The sequence below is a fragment of the Motacilla alba genome, chromosome 7 (genome assembly GCF_015832195.1).
Source record: "Motacilla alba alba isolate MOTALB_02 chromosome 7, Motacilla_alba_V1.0_pri, whole genome shotgun sequence".
In the NCBI taxonomy this organism is placed as follows: Eukaryota; Metazoa; Chordata; class Aves; order Passeriformes; family Motacillidae; genus Motacilla; species Motacilla alba.
The window spans coordinates 28,651,485-28,667,838 of NC_052022.1; the positions used below are offsets into that span (position 1 = coordinate 28,651,485).

Genomic DNA, 16,354 nt, shown 5'->3' on the forward strand with positions numbered 1-16,354 from the left:
ATTGTGCACTTCTCCAAGAAAAACACGAGTACATGCCTTTTCTTGCTTAAGGAGAACATCCCAAGAATGTTCAAACTAAAATGTTGAACACCAAATGCAGTTTGTTCTTTATAACTGATTTACATTATTGAATGTATACCAAAATGCACCACAAGCATGCAGTGATGTAATTCAAGGCTAAATATTAATTGAAAAGCCCCAAATACCACTGCCTTTTGGACAGATAGGGGCAAAATTAAAGGACTTGTGAGGGAACTGATATTTATTTTTTCATTTAACCATGGTGCCACCTCTCAACAACTGTCTGCTCATGGAACTGTTTCCAACAGGAGGTTTTCTTTAAACATATGAAGAGTGTATCTGTATGATTTCTGAAGAGTTTTTCTCTCCTGCTCAGGTTTGTTAGTTATTTCTCAGAAGAACAAAAAATCATCCATGAAGGTGCTTCCCCTGTTCATCCATTAAAGTGAGTGGGTGGTGGCTCTCACTGAAAGCAATCTCACAGCAGCTTTTGGCTGTCAGGCCAGTTCTGTAGTTACCTACATCCAGTACTTTAAAACAGTTCATAGAATCATAGCCCTACTTGGAACAGTATTTACTTCAGAGAACCACCATTCTCTATTTTTTTGCAGGCAGTTTAGTATAAATGTAGCTGGGTATAAATAATTTGTAGCTGGGTAAGCATTATAACGTCATTTACATTTTCAAATTAGTTTCCTATTAATTGTTAGATATATGAGAGAAATCCACTGGATTAATTGCAAGTGCAGTCTGAAGTTTGAAGGCCTTTAATCTGTCAGATTTCCAGTATACTAAAATTCTGAGAATAAGGATCCAAAGCACAACATAATATCCTTTGGCAAATCAATACACATAATGGAAAGAAGGAATCGGTACACAGGAGCTTCAAGACATTGCTTCTTAAAGATAAACAGAAAGTAAAACTAAAGTCAATACTTACTAATGATTTGCAAGGAAGCTTGAAATGAGAATATTTTAGTTAAGCTGGGTACTTGAAGAGAGACTGCTTGGGGCTCTCCAGCTCACATGAACCTAAGTTGGGCTGGCTCATTGCCAGATTCCAGGAAATTCTCAACCCAAAACCAGCGCACAGAGTTTTATTCAAGTTTATCTCAGATGACAGAAAAGCACTGATTTTGGACAGTGTGATTCTGGGATAACAGTATTTATATTATGGGATGTGTCAAATTCATAGCATCAGAACTACCAGAATTTGTTACTGTTTTTCCAAGGGGCTTTGGTTTTAAGGTAATGTGCTTTTCTTACTCTCAGAGAAGTATACAAATTTTGGCCCCATTGTCTCAGAAGACATTAACAATATCACAGCTATCACTAATTAGATGAAAAATAGACTGGGTATGCAGCTTCTAAAAACAGTGAATCAGAAAATGAACTGCCAGTGCCTGAAAGTCCTGCAGGATCCCCTTCTTGAGAGCAGCATGCACACACTACAGATCAGATCAGGCCACTTACATGATGTTGAGTGCCAGCTCCCTCATTCAGGACAGCAGTGTCTGATTCTTGTCATTTCTCTCTTTCTCCTCTTCCTCCTTTACAGGAGGGAGAGACTGCATGGCCTTTAGTCATTTCCCTAAACAGGAAGAGTTGCTGTCTATGCAGTTTCTTTTTTAAAATACTGTATTTTAAAGGAGCTGTTTGAAGAGGGTTTTGTTATTTATTATTGTATTGAAATTGAACCTTGAGCTAGTAAAAACAATATTATGGTAGTGCTCTCGTTATAAAACCAGAGCTGCTGTTTTCACAAGAGGACACTTCAAATTGCTGCACAAAACCTTTGACTGTTGAGCACTGAGAGGTTTGCAGTGTACAAGCCCCAGTTACTGTGAACAGCCAAGCAGCAATAGACAGTTTTTCAGAAGTTATTACTGGTAGTTTGACTGTAATCTAAAACTTAGAAAAAAAGTGATATTTTTAGGGGAGGGTTTGGTGGATCAATATTACTGCAACGCTTTCCATTTTTTAATGCCACTTGTGTTGTACAGCAAAACAGCACAGAAATTCGTTCGTTTCAAAAATTAGTGTTCTTCTGAAGCCAAAGGACAGAATCCTTTGTTAAGGACTGCGTAAGTCCACTCTTAGTGTTAATATAACCTGATCAGCAATCACTGAGAAAGCTGAGTGAGGAGGAAAGAACAGAAGCTTCAGGAGTTAGACAGAGGCAGATGGAATTGCCCCCAAAACATCTCTGTCTATTCATTGCACCATAACAGATGTGTCTTCCTGACATATCCCAGAGCTTTCTGTATTGGTGTGGCTCATGTTTAGCCCTTCGGCTGGGACCACCAGTGAGGTCACCTGGCCACCTTGGATTATAGGCTTTAATACTGTCTAAAGACAACACACAACTCTGCTCTTTTGTCCTCAGAAAATCTGCTTTCCTGAAGTGTGATGGATACAGTGAGAATTGCCACAGAAAGCTTTTCAGAGATGACAGAATCATAGACTCATCAAGGTCGGAAGAGGCCTTTGAGATCATCCAGTCCAGCCATCCATCCTGTAATACCACTAACCAAGAGATGATTCTTTATAAGGCAGTTTGTATTTTCAAGAATAAGAGAAACTGACATCATCTACCTGGAGCTGTGCAAAGCACTTGACACTGTCCCTCACAGTGACATCCTTGTCCCTGAACTGGGAAGACATGGATTTGGTGGATGGATACTTGGTGGGTAATGGATTGGTTATACGGTCACACTCAGAGCCAACAGCTCAATGTCCGGGTGGAGACCAGAGATGAGTGATGCTCCTCAGGGGCTGATGTTGGGATTGGAACTTCTTAACATCAGTGACACAGACAGTGGGATTGAGTGCACCCTCAGCAAATTTGCCAACAGCACTGAGCTGTGTGGGGTGCTTGGTACATTGGAAGGAAGGGATGCCATCCAGAGGGACCTGGACAGGCTGGAGAGCTTGGCCCATGTCAACTTCATGAGGCTCAGCAAGGCCAAGTGCAAGGTTGTTTGAAGGACAGGAAACACAGTACCTAAACTAGTGCTGGTGGTTCCTCTGCGGCAGCACTTGCCAAGGTGGAATTGTAACTGAAGAGTAACAGGCACAGAGGGATAAATAAGAAAAATCTGTTGCTGATAAGGGCTCAAATGTGAGACTTCAGGTAACTATTTCTCCTCACTGCCCAGTCACTCTTCTCACTGCAGACCCTTGAAGTCTCTCACCACTGACTGCTGTCACACAGTGTCTCTCTCAGCCAGCCAAACCCTGCTGACACAGAGGACATGCTATATATATGCATTTGGTCCTGAGGTACTGGTGAGGAATAATCTGCCCAGACTGAAGTTTTATCCTTAAATTACCATGCAGGGAGAGACCTTGAGAACACATTCCTATTTGACATTTACATAGTGGACTTACACTGGCACAGACTTTCACAGCACCACTGAAGTTAATGCCTTAATAAAAACAACTTCTCAATGGACTTTATTTGCTTTAGCCTGACCTTATTTTCAGGGGATTAAAACTTAGCAATAATATTTTTATGGTCTTGAACTCTCTTCTGTTTTTGGAAAAAAATCATGTTCAGAAAGGAGGCAGAAATTCTTTTCCTTTAGTTTCACTTTGTCACGTTCTAGGAGGAGCAAAACCACACACTAGAAGCCTCCCAGAAAACAAGCTGACAGATACAGCTTTTTTAGAGAACCTAATTCCACACTGACTTTTGAAAAAATAGATATAAAAAGTGATGTACACCATTTTGATACCTATAGCTCTACGACTTTGTTGAGGTGTTTGAAGCTAGGATTTAGTACAATTTAGTCTTAAGTACTACAAAACATCCACAAACTACAGGGAAGGAATAATTACTGAAATACCTAAAAAGAAAGCGAGCCATATGTGAGTGACAAAGTTTTAATCTTTACCCACACACTCTAAACATGTCCATTATCTTTGGCAGAAGGACAAAGCTGTTCGGAAAAATTGACACTGGTGTTCAGTAGGGAACAGGGAGTCCTGTGGAGACAATGGGATGTAAGACTTTCCTCCCTCCGCCCCCTATTGTGCTTGTGGCTGGTGAAGTTCCAAGAGGAAAAAAGATTTCTAAAGGTTTCTATTACCCTGAAGCAACCATTTTCAGTAGACACCTATTGAACCCAAAGGAAGTCCACTTGGTTTAATTTTTTTTCTGTGAAAACGATGATCAAACAAGTTTACAAAGGAACATGGTACTTACCCTTTACCAGGCTCTGATTCAAGAGTTTAAGGCATTTTGCTGGCTTTACACAGGCAAGTATTTACCTCACTCAGTTGCTTAGTAACTCCTTTCAAATCAATAGGAATGTAAATGTGCTATTAATGAGTGCTTTAGTCTTGCTGAATCATGTCCTTTGCATGTCACAGTCATTACTGAAAAATGTGATCATACACAGAATTTGTTATGGAAGGCAGAACATTCCATGACATCAGGCTGATGTGAGTGAGTGGTGGGGTAGGAGAAGGGGGACGATGAATATTTTACTGCTGTGAGACTACTAAGGGTGTAGATATTTTGCAAATACTGACATTTCCAGAGAAATCCTAGGTGCTAGAATCCAGGCATTTTGAAAGCCATGTTATTTCTTTAGGTACACTGCATATACATTAAAAACCAACCAACCAAACAAAAACCCCAACAAAAACAACCCTAACCAAACCAATACAGCACTTTGATTTCTGCCAGGTATGTGACACTATAACACCCACCAAAACAACATAACAAATCTTTTTTAAGGAAAGGCTTCATACACACTCAATTCAGTATGGACCAAGATGACAGTGTTTGCTTCTCTATTTGACAGCAGCATTTAGGACCCTCTGGTATGCAGAGAAATATTATCCCAAATGTTACATGGCTGAATGAGAAATGTGGTATACCCAGAAGCTGATACAAAACCTATGAAAATAAATATGCTCGCTTCAGTCAGCTCTGAAATAAACTTCAACATTAGTTTTGGTTCTCAAGATTCAGTTTCAATAGAGACTTTTTTTTGGGATGAAAATGGCAGAGAAAAATATAAAAGATAACCCTAACATCTGCAATGAAGCAGTAATGCTCAGCTATCATTAAGAGTCATGGCTTACTTTCTTTCACACACAAATCTTTGCACAGAAAGAAAGCTTCCCTTCCTTCTCATTCCTTCATGAAAATTGTTTCAGTTTTTAGTCCCTTGAAACCATCACAGAAAATTTCTGATTTTGTTGTAAGCAGCAAGGTATTTGTGTTTGATTGCTTCCAACTGCCAGAAGCTGTTGCAGAAAAGTCTGCAGCATTGCTATTCCAGAAATTATGTACTGTCTGCCTTGCTGCATTGCCTCTTTGCTTATGGTCATATGATATAATCCTACATATAGCATATGTTCACATATATATCCCTCTCTATCTCTATCTAGTCTATATCTGAGTATCTGTCTCCATAGATATGCCCAAATCTAAAAACATTTAATGCAGAGATGGAATCAGGGTGAGTTATCTTGCAGAGGAATGAAGCAAGCATCTTGCTATTAAGAAAATAAAATATTTATTGAGGTCAGAGGTGGAAGTTTACTAGATTAAGGCAGCACAGTAGGAATAGGAAACTAGTTGTACCCTGAGGATGGTTTTGTAGCTGAAGCAGGGGAAGATATGCTCAGAGTGCAGTTAGCTCAGCCAAACCTAATTAGGTACACAGCACTCAGCCTGTTCAAAGACTCTGTCTCCAATGATTGACACTTCTCTTATGATCAGGCTGTTTTTTATTAGAAGGCTGGGGGTTTACCAGATTATTTTAATGATCAACAAATTGAAAGTAAAAGACAGGCTCATGATTTACCTGGTATAAATCTGGAAAATACACGCACTGTGCTTTGTGTTGTCAAGCATAAATTACCATGTTCTTTCCAGAGTGTGATATCTGTTGTGGGAGTTACTGGTTTGTTTTAGGATTCCTCATGTTAGATAAAATTAATGATGATATTTTCTTCTATTTCCTTATTCAGAACATTTATTTGTATAATCAGCTCTAAGCTTAGAGTTTTCCAGGTGGATTTTTGAACCCAGAATGAAATACAGGAATAAGAAAAATCCTTTCAGGCAGTAAAGCTGCATTTTTAATCCCAGCAGTGATCTGTCATTCTCTGTTAAAGAGAAGATGCTGGATGTATTTTTAGACCAGCTTAATTCCAGTATCTGCATGAGGTTTCTCCTTGCAGTAACAGGAGTAGTGCTTTGCTGTGGAGAGTTGACACCTCATCTGTGCAGAGGCAAGGTGCTTTCTTTTTTGTGAGAGAGGACAGTTTAAGGTTAAGCCAATAATTATGCCAAAACTATATGGATTGAGTAGTATTAGGTCTACAATAAGAGGATATGGACTTAGAACAGCATGGCAGGGAACACCTGCAAAGCCCTTCATCTGAGAAGTCAGCCAGAGATTTGCTTCTCTTGAGCTATAGTTTTTCTTCTATTATCTCTTCAGGTTACTGAAGACTTTTATTCACGTGCAGATTTACTGGAGGTGAAGTGTGAAAGTGGGCTAATTTAACTCTCCCCTTAGTACTGCCTCTTGCTGTTTTCCTCAGAGTTAGCAACCAGTGATAAGAAATCAGAAAAGGGTATGGGAGTGCATACCAAGAGAGATAACAGTGAAGGAACAAATTGTTGAGGAGGTGGTAAGCATCTTTTATGCAGATGGATTTATAATAATAATTTTTCTTGGCCAAGACAAGACAGATACAGTCATAAAAAGCCATGAGTTTTGAAATTCTGCTAATGTAATTGCTCTTTTGGGCCCCATCTGTTTATACTGATGGGTACACTTTTAAAAGTCAGAATAAAAGAAAGGCACAAAGTGAACGACTAATGTTCCTAACCAGATGCACTGCCTTGCCTTAAATTCTCTCCTGAGAGGATCAAGGGATAACTCTACCAGCTACCCCATATCTGAACTAGAATTGGGTTCTGATTGATTGGAGGTATTGCTCTAGAGAAAGGCTTGGTGGGGTGTTAACTACTACTACTTGGTGTTAACTACAAACCTCAGTTTTGGGATGCAGTTCAAATATAGCTGAAGACTGGACAGCAGGAGTCCTCACACTAAAAAGTACCATTAAGATGTACAGCATGGGTCTGCTTCACAGAGGGTTTTAAAATGTAGTTCAAGATCATCTCAGAGTAATTAAAAATCAAACGGTCAGGATCAGTTTCAGACAAAATTAAAGAGGTAGAAAATGCTCATAATTATATATTCAGTGCTTTAATAGAAGAAAATAAAGGGTTTGACCTGAAATGGAAAATGGAAACTAATCTGCAATATTCACATGTCACTTGAGTCAGGTGCCTAAAGGAATTGGCAGTGTCAAAAAGCCTTCTGCTCCCTTCCCCTTTGCACAGGTGGATGGCCGATGCATGTGGTTGCCATGGGACAGAGAGAGAGACATGGTAAACGTTTCTCACAGTGGCTTGTGAGAATTTTGAGGGAGCTGTAGGGACCTGATAATTTGTTAAATATAAATAATTAGCAGGTGGTGTTTTTCTACTTCTTATTTTTCTCCTTCTCAAGGACAGTGTGTAAGGAAGATGTTTTTCTTAGTTAGCCAATCAAATAGAATCTGTCGTAACACTCTATAAAAACCGCGCGGTTCTTTTGAAAAAAAGCCTTCTTGTTCTTTGGTACGAGATTGCCTCTGTCTGTTTCTGTGTCCTTCACTGCGCGAGAGCGACAAATGCACTGAAGTAGTATTTTAGGGAAAATTCAAAAGCCATTGCTGGCCTGGAAGAATGCCTGTAAGGAAGCATTTGAGAACATTAAAGTATCTCTTCTGACATACTTAACCAATTTTCCAAGGGACACGTGTTATGAGAGATTTTTTTATACTCAGTTTCAGCAATCTCCAGGCCATATAGCACAGTCCCTGAAGCTCTTGGAAAGCAATTCTAACTATGTGTCATTCACAAGCCACTCTTCCCACATTCAGACTTTGAGTAGATTAAGATTTCAGATTCAGATTTCTCTAACTGGTACACCTCTGGGGAGAAGTCTAAGAAGTTCCTTTAGCAAAAGAGAATTCCCTCAGCAGTGACAAACTGTCTAACAGTCTTAAAATTCAAGTGTGACATACATGGAGATCCCCATGAATATCTGCTGGTGTGAGATGATCTGGCCAGTGATACTTTTGTGCTTCCTAGAAATCTTCAGGTCCTGGATAGAATCTTTTTTTGAGAGAATGAATGCTTTGGCATATTGGTCGCATTCTCAGTGAAAGCCTTCAGACTCCTCACATGCAGTTATTGCAGATTCGTGCAGTTGCACAAGGGTTTTCATGCAGGATTGGCTTTTATCTGGAAATCTGTGGTGTTTTACTGCAGCTTACGTGCAGGAAGTTGAGGTTCTCTCTATGTGTCACATTTATTACACACATAGAAAGGGATGCCCCTGCAAAGTCATAGCTGTGAGCAGACAGGCCCTTCAACCTGCATAAAAGCTCAGAGATGCTGTCTTTTCACCTTAATCAGAATGGAAAACTGAGCCTTAACTGACAGGGACATAAAGGAAAAATTTTCTTCTAGAGCTCTCTTTCTATGATGTCTAAAGGATCATGTTCTGAACATTAACTTTATCAATTTAACATTAACTGTATTGGAAATTATGATGTAATAAAAGAATGGCACACTCATTCCTGGTGCTACTCAAACCCTATGCTGGGGGACTAAAAGTGACTTAAAATCAGCAATGAGAAATGCAAAACCTAGAAGCCATTTAATGCATCTGGTATTCAAAAATTTAATGTCTTTGGTTTTTATTAGTTTTCCTGTATGGACCTAAAAGCCCACTTAGTGTTTCAATTAAATAAAATTATTAGCAATATAATTTCTACTGGTCTGAGGAACAAGGCTTGTAAATGAGTGCAAATAATTATACTATGCTTGCAAGAATTAAGATAAGCATTGCAATGCCTAAGCTGGGAGCTTGAAATTAGAAGCACAAGAAAATCCCAGTAAGTTACACACCAGGAGAGATGCACAACTGGAAACACAATATAGAGGTTTTGACAGTCTGTTTCACCCTGGCTCTCTGCCACTAATTCATAGTTTCCTTTAGAAGGAAGGAGTACAACTCATGGCTTTACTTTGAAAGAATTGAATAGCCAGTACTTCTTCAACAGCTGGAATGAGATATTAGTGTCGAAATGGGAGCTTAACAGCAGTAGTTAGAGGCAATAGTGAGAATATATAAAATGATATGAGAGAACATAATAATCAGAAATACTAAAAACCCCAAACCAACCAACCCAATACAGCGCTCCCCCCACCCCAGCACCTCCCTCAAATATGTTTCTTGGACGAAGTAAGAAATCATAAGGGCAATGGATGTAAGAAAAAGTTTGATAGAGTGAAAGGTTAAGCAGTACTTAAAACCTTAAGAAATCTGAACAGGCAAGACACTTAAAATGTATCAGCATTGATTATTTTGTAGTATTCATTCAGTCCCAAATAACTTCAGAATTCCTCTCCCCTTCTACTGAGCACTCCTTTATGCTTTCAATGCTCATTTCCTTTTGGGCCTATCCAGGAGCAACCATCACCTGCCTGGATAGTAATCAGATTATGCTAATGATACTCCAGAAGCCCAACTAAAGTTTTAACCTGCTGTGATGTGAAACACCCTTTCTTTTCCAGCAATTCAAGACCCAGTCTGTTGCTGTTTTCACACAGCTTGTCATGCAACCTGAAACTTTATGTGCATATGCAACCTGTCAGTCTGATTTAATTGCATAACTCAGTTTTACCTGCAGTTTATCTAACTTCAGACCTTACATGAAACCAAATACTGCATTTAGTAGAAGTGCATTTGTGAAGCTGATCTCTTCTGCTCCCTGAATCCTTTCCCTCCAAAAGTTGTTTTTGGGGGGCACTATGATATTGCCACCCCTAGATTTGGTATCTGACTTGAGGTGGGCAGCCCTTACCTTTGCTTGATTTTAGCTACAGATGATGCATCACTGGCAAATTAAATTTTTAATTATATAACATGTTGCTTAATCTAACAGAAAAAGAGGAATAAAAAAAATCACTTTTATGCACACTTAAAACATTCCTTGCCTCATCAGAATGTAACCAATTTATAATAAACCTTTTTAAATGCAGGTGTTTGATGAATCCATTTGGACAACTATGTAACCTTCTGCTCCACCACTTTCACATTACTGCTAATCTGTTTAATGTCTAAACCAACCCTAGAGACCAGTTCAAGAGGAAGTGATGTAGTTTGCTTGTTTCTTTTGGAGCTGCTTCTGAGCACATGCCATCAGCGCTCTATATATGAATGATGGGAAAATAGTCATGGTGTGTCATTAAAGGCTGGTGATGAACACACTGACAGCATATTTCTCTCATTCATTACTGCTTAAACACAATACAGCTGATCCAGCTATATTCTTCTCTTATTCCATGCGTGCCTACTCTATTTTTTTTTTTTGTTTTGCAATCATCCAGTAGGTCTTATCAAGTTCCCTGTTTGCAAAGTAAATGGCACATACTGGGAGCCAGCCTTCAGCTGTTCATCCAGCTGCTAAGTGCATTTAGTGTGCAACCTGCTTTCATCTCATAAAGGTCTGCTTAGAGCTTTAGCACCCAGCCCTCCCAAGTGAAGACGCTGCAAAAGTTACAGCACTTTTGAATTCACACAAGAGATGGTCCCATTTATCATTATTACATCTGATAGCATGTTTCCCACTTGAGAACCAATTTCCTGGAAGAGTATTTTATGCCTACAACAAATTTTAATCTAAAAGTATGAGCCCGAATTTCCATGTTTATTGCTTCTCTTTACAAATGGAAGGATTGCTTATCTCTCTTTACTCTCCCTGATATTTCACAATCTATGGGACAGGACCAACTAATTGATTTCTTCTAACTTCAAATTTATAAAGCAAACCAATCTTTAATCCTTGGGTTTACACCTACATCCTTAGAGTTAAGGATTTTGGAGCAAACTCAAATACTGGTTCCACATCTGCAACTTTCTTAAGAATTCTGTAGAAGGTTTTTATGTTTCACCATTTCATTGTCTGGTAACATACTGTCTGCTCAGCAAGGATAACAGAAAGCAATAAGATATCCCACTATACTTACTGCCTTTCCTGGAGATGGACTCTGTCTTCACAGGGAGGGAGACTAGAGATTTTACTCTAATAAGCGTAAAGCATTCCCTAAGCCTCTCCATCCACAGCAGTGCCACAGAAGACTACTGGGACAATATTTTATGGAGAAGGAGGTCTAAAACACGTGGAGGATGTTTACATGATACTGCTGCCAGGAACTGACCATGAAACAGGGCACTTTTGGGAAAAAGCTTATCATGAAAACTACGTAAAATTCCCACCTCTGACTGCCAGTAGTGGCTTAGTGGAGTCCCCTGAGATGATTTACAAACAAAAGGCACCTAAGTGTGCAAAGGACACGGTTATGTAATTTTGGAGGCAATTTCTATGCTACAGAAATAAGATTATAGTAGTAATAAATTATTTCCTTTTTTTTTTTTCTCGCATCAGACAATAGATCATCAACTATCAAAGAATGACGAGAGTTAATTTCTTTCCTGTTGCTTTTACGTCAGTTTTGACAGGAACTAATTACAGGTAGTTTGCTCAGACATGATACTAATAGTCTTTGTGTATCTGCTGGAAAAACTGCACATTTAACTAAACAGAATTAGTATTATAAACAGAATTAGTGTGATAAACATATCTGAGATACTAAATATCCATCAAATATCTGTCTAAACAAGCTGTTTTAACCCTGCAAGCCAAGTTTAGACACATGCATTTTGCTGTGTTAAATATGAACATTATTCAAACCAGGGCAAGTGATCTGTAGATTAGAATTATTTGTACAGGTAACTGAAACAAATTAAATGCTCTCCATTACAAACCCATATTCAAGTGCTAAGTATTTAATCATTCAGCTGGGGTAGAGTTACATATTTACTTAGATAAAATGCTAGAAATCTGATGCAACTGTTTGTGAAGACTTATTACATTTCTCCTGGGCAAAGATTATAGATCTTTCTATAATTTTCTACTTCTTCTCTTTTCTTTCATTAACTTTCAAGACCTAATTTAGATGATTGAGGTTACCTTTCATATTTGCAATAGTGCATTCTCTGTATAACATAATGCTTTGCCGTGCACATCTTATTTTATTACAAGAAATTATATTTCTTGTAATAAAAGAAATGTGTGGAAAGATTTTTAAATTGTGTGAAAAGCCAGAGTGAACATACCTACATAGAGAATATTTTAGTACTTGAAAAGTAAAAAATCATCATGATTACAGAGCAGTCAGCAGAACTGCTCAAAGATTATCTGTCAAGTAGATTTCTAGGACAGAAAACAACAACAAGTCGGTTACTAAAAATTCATATTTAAATATAAACTGTCTTCTAGATGCTGGACTTTCATTACAGGGTTAAGGCTAATACAGTCCATATTTGTAGACCTGTGAGTTTTCTATCTAAGTAATTCTCAAAGGTATTACAAAATAGTCAGAAACCTTTTATTTCTTGCACAAAGAATGAACAAACAAACAAACAAACAAAAAAACCCAAACAAAAAAACCCCCACACCTGTCAAGTTTGGAAACAGAATGTTCTGAATACAAATACTCTGTCAAACTCACAGGACTTAAAACACAATCTAATTGCAAAAATTGACTGATTGAACTAAGAAATAGTTAAGGGATATGAATTCAGGTATCTGCTATAAATGAAATGTAATTTTATTTTTTGGTGATGCAATAAGCAGAAAGAATAACACTGCTACAGGACATACAGGAGACTTTAATTTATGTACAAACCCTGAGTTAATGAGTGACACATATTTTAATGCAGATATATGTAAAGGAGTTAGATAGGACCAATGAATAGATATTTGCTGTTAAGAACGAAACAGCAAGTAAAAATAGACACATCCTCTGTTAAAGAGACACCTAAAGCAGCCAAAGTAATTTGAGAAAACATCACTAATGAGGGTGGATTCCAGCAAAGAAATGCCCAAACTGCCTCTCACATAATAAACATAATCAGTGGCCTGATTTTATACTTTTTTAGATCTCCCTTGATGCAGCCCTTTTTCTGAAATACACCACAAACCAGACTCGAGATACAAATATGTTTCAGAATGCTCAGAAAGAAAAACAGGAGCTATGCAAAATCAAAGCTTTACAGCAACAGCAAAGCTGTTACTTAAGGCCTGAATACTGAAGAAACACAGTACTTAACTTCTGCTGTAATCCCAGGATTTTCCAATGCCTCAACTTGTTGAATATTTCCTTTCGTTGCTGTCACTCAGTTGCCCTTGTAACTCAGCTTGCATTTACTTGCTGAGTTCTGTACAGGCTGCTTTACAAAACCCCACACACCCTAAAAGTACAGTCCTGGAAGCCATTTTTTAACTGTCTGGAGGATGGTCAGAGAACCTCCAGATTCTACATGCTCCCACACAAGAAGTAGCAAGAGAATTAATTTGTTTTCGTAAAGGTAAGATTTGGAACATTTAAGATTTGACACATAACATGTCACTGAAAGAATGAGAGCTCCAAACAGAGCTATCCATTAAGGAAATGAATGCCAAAGCAAACTTTGTTGTAATCATTTCAGATTTGCTTGGGAAGCAAGAGGAGTGATGGCTAGCATCTGCCATGGGACATCCTTTCTTGGAGAATGGAGGGTTCTCATTTGTTTTTAGAATGAATGCATTTAAAACTCTAAGGGTCTTTGGTGATCAATGAAATCCAAACTTCCTAGATTTTTTAGATTAAGTAGGCAGGCTTAGGCCAAGGAGAGTGGGAGAGCTAGCAGCAGACAGTCCCATGAAGCTCATTCTGTGCCATTATTAAACCAATGCCTGTGCTGGCTGTAGAGATTTCAGCTGCTGGCTTGAGGTTTCTTTTCTTGGAATCAAGATCAAAGCTCTGATTATATAGTGGCATTAACAATTTAATGTCTTTTTTTTTTTTTTTTTTTTTTTTTTACAAGAGGGGGCCTGTTGCTGTTTGTGATGTTCATCCTGCCAAAATCCAGTTTGGGCTGTTGAACACTCCCTATCCAGAGCAATCTGGTTTTGTTGCTGCCTGTTTTATTGGAAAGAACATCATGCTGCAGGGTATGCATTTAATAGTTAATATACTTATTATCAAGTGCAGCTTTTGCCATCCTCTGCATTTCACAATCAGGCAGCCTGGTGTTGAAGTACCACAAAATTGTAAGTGTTCTCTGTTTTTTCATGTAGATGCCCACCAGGTGAAGAAGTGAGATTGAGCAAGATCCAAAGCTGTTAGCACAGTCTTCCACCAAGGTCATTATCAATGGCCACCTAAAGCCACAGAGTGGCTTTAACTGACTCACACAGTCTGATTAAAATCCTGACTTTTTTCTGAGGGCAAAGTCATCTCCACAGAGCCTATACCTGGAGCTGCTTCACTCGGCAGCATTGCATATGAATTTGGCTAATTAGCATTGAAGGAAGGTAGCTGAGGACCTCATTGCATATAGAGAAGCCAAACAGAGTGCTGATGCCCAATCATCTGGAATCTGGGGCTTCAGCAGTTTCTCAGGGAGAAAAGGATGCCACCTCCTCTCATCCAGCAGCTCTCTGGTTTGAGTTGGCTGTCAGTAGCTGCCCCTGTAACAGCCAATTTTTTGACAGAAAAGCTGCCAATGTGCAAGGCTATTGATGGTTTGGAGGAAATGCATTTTCTGAATTGTGTAGGTGTTAATTCCAATATATTTGCCTCCCTCTCCAGACCAGACACTCTTCCCCACTGTAGTGCAAAGCCTATTTCACTCCTATTCGGAAAGCAGCAACGTGAATATCAAAGCTCCATGCTAACAGTGTATTTGAAACCTAGGCTTTTGTGAGCAGGGAAACAACTCACCTAAATATGGAAATGTTTGTTTTCCTCTTTGGAATTCCCCCAAGCATGTGCCTATTACAACCACTTACCTATTTTACCAGTGAGCAACTAAAGGGTGATGGTAGATAACAAATATTAAGTAACCAAGGTTGCATCTTTTTGCTTTACTCAGAACTCTGGATGAGGGCATCTAGTTCTCAGTGCGTCTGGAAATCAACAGGAACCCAAGAGCTGAGCTTAGCCTCCCTTTTGGCAAGAAAAGCACCACCTGGTGAACCACTTTGAAAGGCTTGCAAGAAGTAAACTGGTTTGCAAACACGTAGTGAAGCCCTTTGTTCTCACAAAGATTAAGGTGGAGATACTTCCCTGCAGTGACACCAATCAGAGAGGGCCTGAGGATGGCATGAGGGACAGGATAAAAGGAAGGGACAATGTTCATGGTACAATGCCCAGCTCCATGTGCTTCCTGCACTGTTCCTAGCCAGGTTCTCAGGTATTGAAAAATGATTTGTTTGAAGGTCACCCATTCTTCTGTGCTTAAACAAAGTTTTTGGTAAAGTGTTAGTCATTCACAGAAGAATTAAACCATCAGAGCTGTAGTTTCATGCCAAGAAATCATAATATGGTTACACTCTGGGCCCAAGTCCAAAGCAAAAGTAGTTTGTAAAGCCTAGTTAAAATACTTTTATGGTTTAAGAATGCTTTTTTTAATGCTCTCTTCCATCCTTAAAATCTACACCCATGTATACACACAGTTTAAAGAACATGTAAACAGACAGATAATGCTCAATCAGCTGAATTAAAAAGCATTCCTGCAAACTGCATGTGTTCATAGGAAGTTTATGGAGGTCACTAGATTTAGTAGCACTGCGTATTACCTTATCTTGTCCTTTTCTGAAGGAATGTATTCCTGACAATGTTTCCAACTTTTGAGTTAGGAAAAAGGGACAAGGGAAACAAACATTTGGGAAAAAAAAATCAATGATCCTAAATTGGAAAAGCCTTCACTTGAAGATGAGGCAGTGTGATGATTTGCTGCCTTATCTATGTTACATACTGGAACATAGTGCAGAGATCCTGAGGGCAGTACTGGAGCTGAAGGCAGAGCAGCTGAGCAAATGTGGCTCTGTGGGACTGGTCACAGTAGCTGTTCCTCACTGCCTTTGGCTGTGACTGGATGTAGGGAACAGAGAGGGTGGTACAGGCAGTGGATTTGAGTTGGGGTTGCTCTGGTTACAGATTGGGAAGCGTAAGGTAATTTCTGGTAAAAAGTGAAAATATCGTCCAGTAGAAAAGACATTTTCTTCCACTCATTTGGAGACCTTTTATTATTCCCCCTCAGCTGTTTCCCCAAGTTTATGAGCATCATCTTTATTTTATGGAGTATGTCTTATAGTAAGCCCCAATATCTGTCAATAAGAAAGTCTTGCCTGT

At 38.9% G+C, this 16,354-nt stretch overlaps 1 protein-coding gene across 4 annotated transcripts in view; it reads right to left on the reverse strand.

The window, feature by feature from the left end:
• Window positions 1-16,354, reverse strand: part of SLC39A10 (solute carrier family 39 member 10) — a 73,833-nt gene that overhangs the window by 40,119 nt on the left and 17,360 nt on the right. The window contains exon 1 of one of the 4 annotated variants that reach the window (XM_038142505.1): window positions 11,141-11,239. The exons of 2 other annotated variants lie outside the window; for them this stretch is intronic. The gene's annotated coding sequence lies outside the window, so the exon portion shown is untranslated. Of the gene's footprint in view, window positions 1-1,494; window positions 1,540-11,140; window positions 11,240-16,354 lie in introns of those variants that run through there. One more of the 4 variants, XM_038142507.1, reaches the window with a different exon arrangement.